This window comes from Temnothorax curvispinosus, unplaced genomic scaffold (genome assembly GCF_003070985.1).
Source record: "Temnothorax curvispinosus isolate PA1 unplaced genomic scaffold, ASM307098v1 QBEX01007418.1, whole genome shotgun sequence".
Classification (NCBI taxonomy): Eukaryota; Metazoa; Arthropoda; class Insecta; order Hymenoptera; family Formicidae; genus Temnothorax; species Temnothorax curvispinosus.
This window is the reverse complement of record NW_020217198.1, coordinates 12,617-22,289: the sequence shown is the minus strand read 5'-3', so window position 1 is coordinate 22,289 and position 9,673 is coordinate 12,617.

The following is a 9,673-nucleotide window of genomic DNA, read 5'->3' as shown; positions in this document are numbered from 1 at the left end:
TTCGTGTCGCTCACGAACCCGTTATGGGCAACAAGGGACAAAAATACAAGCGTATCATCGCTCCCGCAAGGGCTCCGTTGATATCGCGCGATAGAATCGGCATTTATAAAGGGCGCTGGTGTGATTACCTTGGTGACCAGATTACCTTCGATCATGAAATTGAACGACAATACAATAGATTATGTTTATTGGGACAATCCTAACGAATTGGTGGATCGTCTATGATTACTCGATGCGATTACCCCTCTCGTCGAGCGGGCAACGACGCGCACGGTAACGAGATTCAGTCGATAATCGAGGAGCTTCGCAAAATCGGATTGATTATAAATTGATTTGTTGCTTCGACCGCGACGGCAGTGCGCTTCTCGACAAGAGATCGACGCAATTTAGGTGAACAAATTCGGAATGTCTCTGAGAAAACGCGGCGATGGCGGTGGATTCGCGACGGAAAGATCGCGATTCTCGATCGACTCCCTGCGAAACTACGTGCGAGACAGCGCGCTCTGCTTGAACGAGGATTCCTACGACGCGAGGGAGCGCAAGGTACGACGTCTAGCCGCGCCGGAGATTGACAGCAACGCGACGAACAAGAGTTACGTCGAACGCACGCTTCGAGAATCGGGAAAGGAGATCGATAAATCGTTGTCGTCGGTGAAAAGCGAGGTGGACCTTGCAGCCGGCGGCTGCGACCGTGACGACTGACACGAAGCGGAAACACGGGCCGGTGGTAATGAACGACCGTGTGTTAGACCAACCACTAATACCGCCAAAGAAGCGTAAGGATAAGCTGCCCGTGGACCAGATGCTGGAGACCACGGCCTCCAAGGCGGGACCGATGGAATTGCGCCAACCGGCGCACATACTCGCGGCGATAAAGGACGCCGCAAGGGCGTCGAGCAACATGCCGGACAGGCACGCGTAGATATAAGATGCTAACCAGATGTAAATAAAGATCACCGCGTATAGTTAAGTACATATAGGTATAAGTTCACCGCGTAGAATTAAGGCCATACAGAAATAAGTTTACCGCGTAGTGTTAAGGGTATGAACAGTAACGATTTTCTTTTTGTTTGTTTTGATTTTGTTTAATATGCGTAAATGAGTTTCTTCTCGTTAAAAATTGGTTTTGTTTCTCGTTACTTGATAAATTTATTTTTGGTTAAGCAAATAGTTTTTTTTTGTTCCCGCATACTTAACTTCGTGTCAAATATACCGGACGAGCTACGGGAAAAATTCAGGGGGAAAATTTACTCACAATTGTGCAAGGATTAATAAAGGGTCTATGGACCAAAACGGTTAAACGAAATTTAATTTCAATTAGTACCTTTTGACGGATTAACGTTTAAACACAACGGAGAATGTTCCGGCAAAGTTTCAGAGTCAGAGTGACTCAAGTTTAACAAACTATCAGCCGATACAAATAACCTTATAAAAAAGTTCCGGGGGAATTGAAAACCGCGGATACGCGCTCCAAATTAAAGGCGCGTTCACAACGAGCGATGGGGTAGGCGAGACGGCCGGACCACCGAGCAAATGGGGATTGAAGCGACATTAATATGTTGTAAGCGTCGCCGGAAACACGACACGACCATCGACGGTCCAGCAGAACGCGCGAGACCGGAAGCCGGCTTACCACGGAACGTGGTAAACGAACCGGACGAACCATCGATGCGATCGGGAAAATCCTGACGCGAGGGAATTAAGGACACCTCAAAGAAAAGGTTACCATTGACAATCGGTATCGCGAACGCGCGGGTTTAGAGATTGCCTTACCATAAGTCATGGTAAGCGAATTAGGCGAACCGCGAGTACGACTGGCAAATTATCGATGCCAAATTGTTGCGGGCATCTCGGGTACACTACCGACGCCGGCGATCGACAGGTCCGATAAGTAAGACGCTGCAACCGTTTGCCTAACCGTGGAGCCGAGGACACCCGAGTGGCAGCAGCAACCAAGGGAGCAGCGGACACCGATATTTCTTTATGATAAATACCGGATAAGCGAGTCCGAAGAGCCCATATGGCTAGCGTTCATCTTAGAATATAGCGACGCGACGAATAGGGGAACCGGGGCCTGATTGACCCCGGCAGGCGAGCCGCAGAGGAAGGACCGAACGAGACAACGAGCGGGCCTCGGCAGGAGACTCGAGCGGAGGAAATAGGGACGATCGCGGCGAAAATCGAGCGAAGGGCCCGCGAGATAGCGGGGACACTAAAAATGCCACCGCGAACGAGGGCACAGCGGTCATAGCCGAAGGGCGGATCACGGAGTCCGCAAGAGAGGGGACCTCGAGACCGACCACCCGACCCGCGACGCGCTAATACCACCACGCGCGGAGATAGCGGGGTCAAATCAATGACCCCCGCGCATAGGGGTACGGCGGTCACAGCCGGGGGCCGAGCCACGGAATCCGCCCAAGGGGGGACCCCGATGCCGACCACCCGAACCGCGACGCGCTAATACCACCGGGCGCGGAGATAGCGGGATCAAAACAGTGACCCCCGCGCATAGGGGTACGGCGGTTACAGCCGGGGACCGAGCCGCGGAATACGCCGCAGGGGAGACCCTGACGTCAACCATCCGACCCGCAACGCGCTAATACCACCGGGCGCGGACATAGCGGGGTCAAAACAATAACCCCCGCGCATAGGGGTACGGCGGTCACAGTCGGGGGCCGAGCCGCGAAATCCGCCTCAGGGAAGACCCTGACGCCAACCACCCGACCCGCGACGCGCTAATACCACCGGGCGCGGAGATAGCGGGGTCAAAACAGTGACCCCCGCGCATAGGGATACGGCGGTCACAGCCAGTGGCCGAGCCGCGGAATCCGCCTCAGGGGGGACCCGGACGTCAACCACCCGACCCGCGACGCGATAATACTACCGGCCGCGGAGATAGCGGGGTCAAAACAATGACCCCCGGAAGTCAGCAACCACGATACTCCGGAGGGAAGTAGCGGACGGAGGGTCACCAGGGGAGGCGCCGGGAAAGATCCGAGAGGTCAGCGGGACCACTCGGTCGCACAAACCTCGGACTCGGGAACCAGAGGAGCGGGGTCCAAGGAGCCCCATGCGTATGCGTGCAAGTAATTACGAAGCTGGAATTGAGAACCCCGGGCGACACCGAACGCGAAAACATCGAAAAACTGTCATAAGAAAAGAGAAAGCGTTCACCATCTGGCGTGGAAAAGTAGAGACGTAAATAACACCGATGGTGGGAGCAACGATCCCGAGGTGGGAACGCCGGGAGAGCCCGGCAACTCGAGGCAGCCGCTCGGATATCGTGGTCGCGGTAACACGTATATAAGATTCGTTCATACAATACGGACTTAGCGCGTAATTTAGCGCAGCGATATATTGCAACCAAGCACTCCCGCGTACTTGCGCGTTAAAGATAACTCGTATAACTATTGCAAGCGGTAATTAACCCTCAGTTACCTTACGTTTTCACACCCCGATATTACCTCACGTGGGTCTGAGAGACCCCTGCCGTCTTCTCCAGCTTGTATCTTTAAGACAAATGCATCAATTTTAAGTTATTTTTTTTAATCGATACAACTTTTAAAGATCTACAAGACTGTTCAGGTCAGATTATCCCAAATTAAAAAACGTAAATGTTATTTAAAAAAAAGGAAGACGTGCTTTTCTAAAAAAGCGAAAAAATTTGTTTTTTTTTTTCAAATTGACGTAGTACTGACTAAAAAAAAGATAAAAAGATTTTATAATACATAATTCAAAAGGTCAAGAGTTGTACTTTAAGAAGAAATTAGCGTCATAACGATTGATTCCAAAAAGTATATTTTTTTTGCAAAGTGAAGTAAAATATTATTGTCTCTAAAAATGGATTTTTTTTTTAAATCGTAAAATTTGCGATTTTGGAAATTAAATATAAACATGTAGAAAAATAATAAAATATTTTTCAAAAAGTTTTATATGGCTAATACAAAATGGCGGCTATGGAGAAGTAAAAATTCATGTTTTTTTGTATAAAATCAATAAAAGTGGTGAATAAATGCAATAAAAATGCATGAAAAAATACTTTATTTATTCAAAATACACATAAAAAAAAATTACGTTATTGCGACGCGCAAGTGCTGCACATTTTTGCGGCATGTTTGTTACACATAGGATTGTTACATTTTACACATTTGTACCACGTTTTTCTGTCAAGCGCTACAGGACAATACGAACATCTTTTTTGCGTACTCAACTTATTATCCGCAATTAAATCACGAGGATCTTGATCTTCTGGAATCTTATCGTGTGTGAGAAATTCCTCGATTTGTAGCCGCGTGAGAGTATGGAGACCGTGCTCAGTTAAACGCCTCTGTAACTGAGGCTTTATAAGCGCTAGAGACAAATCAAGAATATAATCTTGACGCTTTTTCTTAGAGTTGTCTTGGCGAAAAGTGTATAATATGAAACTATTTACATTTGCGTGATCAAGCATACCTTAAAAATAACGCATCGGCCATCGGAACGTTTTTCGCGCTGTAGTAAAATCGTGACATTTTTTATCAAAACTATCTGTACCACCCTTAGTTTTGTTGTAAAACAGCACGATCTCCGGCTTATTAGTCGCTTCATCAATTGTATTGTTTAAGTGCAAAGAAGATAACAAAAGAACGATCTTATTTTTTTTAGGAGTGTACGAAACTAAAGTTTTGTGTTTATTGTAACAAAATTGAGCTATTATTCTTTCAGGTGGCAACTTTTTGAAGGTTTCGGAAATTTCTCGCTTATTTTTACGGTATTATTTGATTCTGTAAACCAATAAAATTCAATATTTTACTTTTTATACAACACAGAATACTGTTTTTTATAAGAATTACTTATACTTGTATTTTGACAGTGATCGTGTTTGTCACGATTTTACCTCACCTGGGTCTGAGTGACCCTACCGTCCCACTTCTGACTGTCTACCGCGGCTGCTTCGACCGGACTGACTTTCGCAAGTGGCCAGGCTAGTGCTAGAATCTTCAAACTTTCTTCCCCCACAGGTCCGAAGTCTCTAGCATTGCGCGTTCAAAAAGGGTGCGACTTTTAAACACGGCTTGGGTCACTTAGACCCACGTGAGGTAACTGAGGATTAATTACCATTTATAACAACGTTCGACGAAAAGTGTCAGTGTGAAGCGCATACGGCGCGACAATCTTTGTAATCAATTACGACGATCTGAAATAAATCAATTGTTTGTTAATATACGCAGTGTCAAGTTAATTTGAATTACTTACCTGCGACTTACCTTGTCCTGCGGCATCGATCCATCGTTGTCCAGCGGCGTTCCAGTATGCGATAAGGCGAGGATCGGGGACAGTCAGCGGCAGTTGAGATCCATCCGGGGCGAGAAGCTGAAAAGGAAATTGGCCGATTAATTAAACATACACATTCTCTACTTACCAGTTCCGTCGGAGGTGGTCCCACGTTGTCCATCGATGATCCAGCAGTGGGGAGGCAGCGTCGGGGCGTCGAAACATCCTGCGTCGAGAACCTGAAAATAAAAGAGAATTAATGGAGTATTGTTGCAATATCGTGCTATAATTCCGATACTTACCTTCTCGGTATATCAAGGTCAAACCGAGTGGCGACCGTTTGATAGGCAAATCTGGCTGAGATTTCATATTTTCGTGTGATCCACGTACCCAGAGAGTGACGTCCGGTCACAACGCAAGATTGGGTTACCATGCGAAATGGTAAACGACCCATGCGAACGAGGGGCCTGACCGGCGAATAAAACATGCGAGCGCGTAATAGTTGTCAGGGCCAACGCGAGCACACGGTCAAACGGCGTGCCGAACGTACGGGACAGAAGGACGTGATACCACGAAGGCGCGGCCACAGCCGTAGGCCAACGATCCAGCCGGGAGGCGAACATAGGCCGAAAGCGCATCCAGGGCGTAGCCAAGAGCGGGCAACGGCCATCGGTCAGCGGACCGGAAGTAAGGGAGGCGCTATCGCGATACCAGAGACATTTGTACGTTTGGGAGCTGAGGGTCGTATGGATACCGGGTGACTCGACAATAAAAAAAGCATGGTAAGCGGAACCTGCGATGTATAAGCAGTAGCGATAAAATTGTAGCGGTCGAGTAATCATCGACGGCTCAACCATCGAGACTACATTAAACAATTAATGCGAAGATACGGCAAATGACCATTCGCCATACCACGCGGGGTTGGTGAGCAATCGCGGGCGAGCACGACACGGCACACCAAATGTCCATAGCGTTAAAGTTAAAAACAACGAATGTACACGCAAAGTTCCATTTTCTTGAAGGATCCTATATTAAAAGTAAGGTATAAATTAATAAATAAAAACCCAGGATACAGGAAAATGGAATGCTGCGCAAAATATTTATTCAAATGTACAAACAGCGAATAGATAGTCGAACAATAAGGCTTTTGTTCGGGGAGCACCTGCCCAATAAGACAATGGCTCAGGAACGCGGAAGCAAAACAGTACCACATCTGGGAAGCAGGTGTAGGCCACATCTGGTCCACAGATGTCCAAAAAGTAGGTGGAGCCACGCCATAGTGAGGATGCAACCGGGAGCCTGGAGCCGGAGCAGAGCCCACGGATCGAGGATTCCTCGTCAGAGCCCTCGTAGTGAACAGTCGATTCGGTCTTGTAAAACCTTGCGATAAGAACTTAGACTCTCGGCGTTGAACACCCCGCGGTAGACGCGTTAAAACTTAAAACTTTGTCACGAAAATTTGTATCTGAAAATAGAATAAAATAGATTATATTTTATTATCTAAAAGAAATCAGAGTACTTAAATTCATTCGTGTGCGGTCAACCTACCTATAAGATATACCTACCTAATCCTGATACTTACCTGTCGGCGATCCTATATCCGTTCGGGGAGATCCAGAGGCGGTCCAGCGAAGGTCCAGGGCGAAGTCGGCGGTGCACAGCTGCAGTCCAGAGACGTAGACGGTCCGAGGTGCTTGGTCCAGCGGCGATCCTAGATCAGGCGGCAACGGGGCGACCTGAAACAGAAAAAGGGAAAAAGGAATCAGCGGGGCGTCATAAAGGTTGGGAAATTTAGAATATCCGAAGTAATCCTTTCTCGGTTTGTTGGGTGAAAATCGAGTGGCGACCGTGTCGGAGACACATCTTTTGATAATAAGGGGGGCATTACTTCTCTGCCCGGTTACAACCTGTCCAAACGGCGACGTGAACGGACTCAGAACCACGTTGAGCGAATTCAAGGAGACTGAAAACAACGTCATGAGCGAACTCAGAATCACGATGAACGAGTTTCTGACCAAGTTCAAGGAGATTGAAATACAGATACAGAACTTGGAAAACTCTAAATCCACGCAGACGGAGCAGATACTCGGCGCGCGGAACGCCATCGAAGAAACGACGGGCAAGACGAATTCTTTGAGAAACGACGTAAATCAGATAAACAGCGTCATGAGCGGACTGAGATTCGCGATGAACGATTTTCTAGCCAAATTCCACGAGATTAAAACAGCGATGGTGACGAAGGAATCGTTCGAGAGAGAGATAGCGACAATGAAAACGAACATTTGCGGTAACAGAGGGAAAGGTCAATAAGGAGGTAGATGAGCCGTCTTTTTTTCGCGCAGTCGAGAGAGGAATACACGCGCGCAATAATGAGTGCCGAGAAGCGGAGACTCGTGGGGGAGCTGCACGCACCGGCGTGGAGAAACTTCCCGCGACGTCACGTCGTGGTGCGCGGTTAGGTGGAGGGGAAGAGGGGCACCGCGTTTTTCGGGAACCGCGGGCGGGAAAGGGAACCGCGGGATGGGGGAACCGCGGGGAGGGAGAGGGGGGAACCGCGTTTTTCAGGCGCCGCGGGGGAAAGGGGAACCGCGTTTTTCGGGCGCCGCGGAGAGGGGGAGGGGAAAACTGCGTTTTTTGGGCACCGCGGGGGAGGGAGAGAGGGTCCGCGTTTTCTGGCGCCGCGGGGCGAGGGGGTCTGCGTTTTCCGGCGCCGCGGGGCGAGGGAACCCGCGTTCGCGTTTCGCCGCGCCGCGGAGTCCGCGTGACGTCACACGGCACGCTCCCGCTCGCGTTATCTCTCCCTCGTAGATGTTTCCCCTGCACCCCGGTCGCGCGCGTCTTCTCGTTCGCGCGGTGTCTCGCGCCCCCGTCTCCCGTTCGTCTTCTCGTTCGCGCGGTCTCTTTCCATCGCGCGTTCTCGTTCAAAAATTATGCGAAAACTACAAATAGAAAATTTGCTTACCACCGCTTGATTTCAACCTGAAACCCCTAGCTCTTGAGTTAGACACCTTCGGCAATTTGCCACACAACAATAATTTTATACAAAATATTTAGAGTTTTGTACACAGATAAGTTAGAAAGAAGCAATACATGAAAGAAGCTGTAAGCATAAACTGCAGTTTTATTGATATGCAATACAGACAGCCTTCGGACACCATGTCTTTGCCACGTAGCACTATTAATCACAAACAGTGCAAACTGAACAGAGATTACATGGCATTATATGATGTAGTGGGCCTGCACACGACGCACAGACTAAACCTTCAATCAGTATATAGGCGCGGGTGTCATGTTTTCGCTCAGCGTGCAACATTGAGAATAATCCTCGTAATCTTACAGTACACGATGCACAAAATTTTACATTACCAGAAGTAAAATAAAAGTATGTGCAACACATTTTTTTAAATTCATCTAAGGCATTCACTTCAGCCTGGTTTAATACTCGGAAAATTGCTTCCGAAACATCCTCAAACCTTTCACTGTCGTAACACGAATCGTTTGACAAAATTGCATCATCATCATCAATCTTGTTCATGTTCTTGTTCATGTTCCAGTTCATTTACCTCAATGTCCATTTCTTCAGGCACTTCCATTTCTTCATCATTTGCTTCAACTTCCATTCTTTCTTCTCCTTCAAACTGCAATTCTTCAAAATCCATTTTATATACACTTTGCTTACTTGCACTCACGCGCTAAAATATGAACTTTGGATAATATCCGAAGGTTCTTTTCCAATAAAATTCGTTGTCGAGAAACTCCCGGTACGATCGGAAATCGGCGATTCCCAATTCGCGGCGGATCAAATACCTCACTATGTCAACTCTCCACAAACGCACTCTAGAACAATTTCTCATGCGCGGTTCGCTGATCTTAACGATTTTGAATTTACTATTGAGCACCGGTTTGCACAAATTTTCATATTCGTCGCTCATGTCACGTCATGTGTTGTACTCGCGACTTTCAGTCCACTACTACTGAGCGTACCTTCAAATTCATCCTTCTATATCTCACTATTTTCACATTGTTTGTTTAACATATCTAATTTCATAATGATCTCAGCATCCGTACGGACGTTTTGTGAAAAATCTACGATGTACAGTTTTGCACGTGTGCGATGAAGTCACCGCGAGACGCGTATGTTCATGAAAACGATATCGCACCATTAACTTTCAATGGTTTAATCTGTATAACTGCTATTGAACAGCTATCAAACAGTTATTGAACCGCTATGAAACAGCTAAAAACAGCCAAAAACAGCTATGAAACAGCTATCAAACAGCTATTAAACCGCTATAAAACAACTATAACAGCTATTGAACCGCTATGAAACAGCTAAAAACAGCTATTAAACAGCTCTTGAACAGCTATCAACAACTAAAACAGCTATCTGTATAACTGCGTTCTGTATAACTGCTATTGA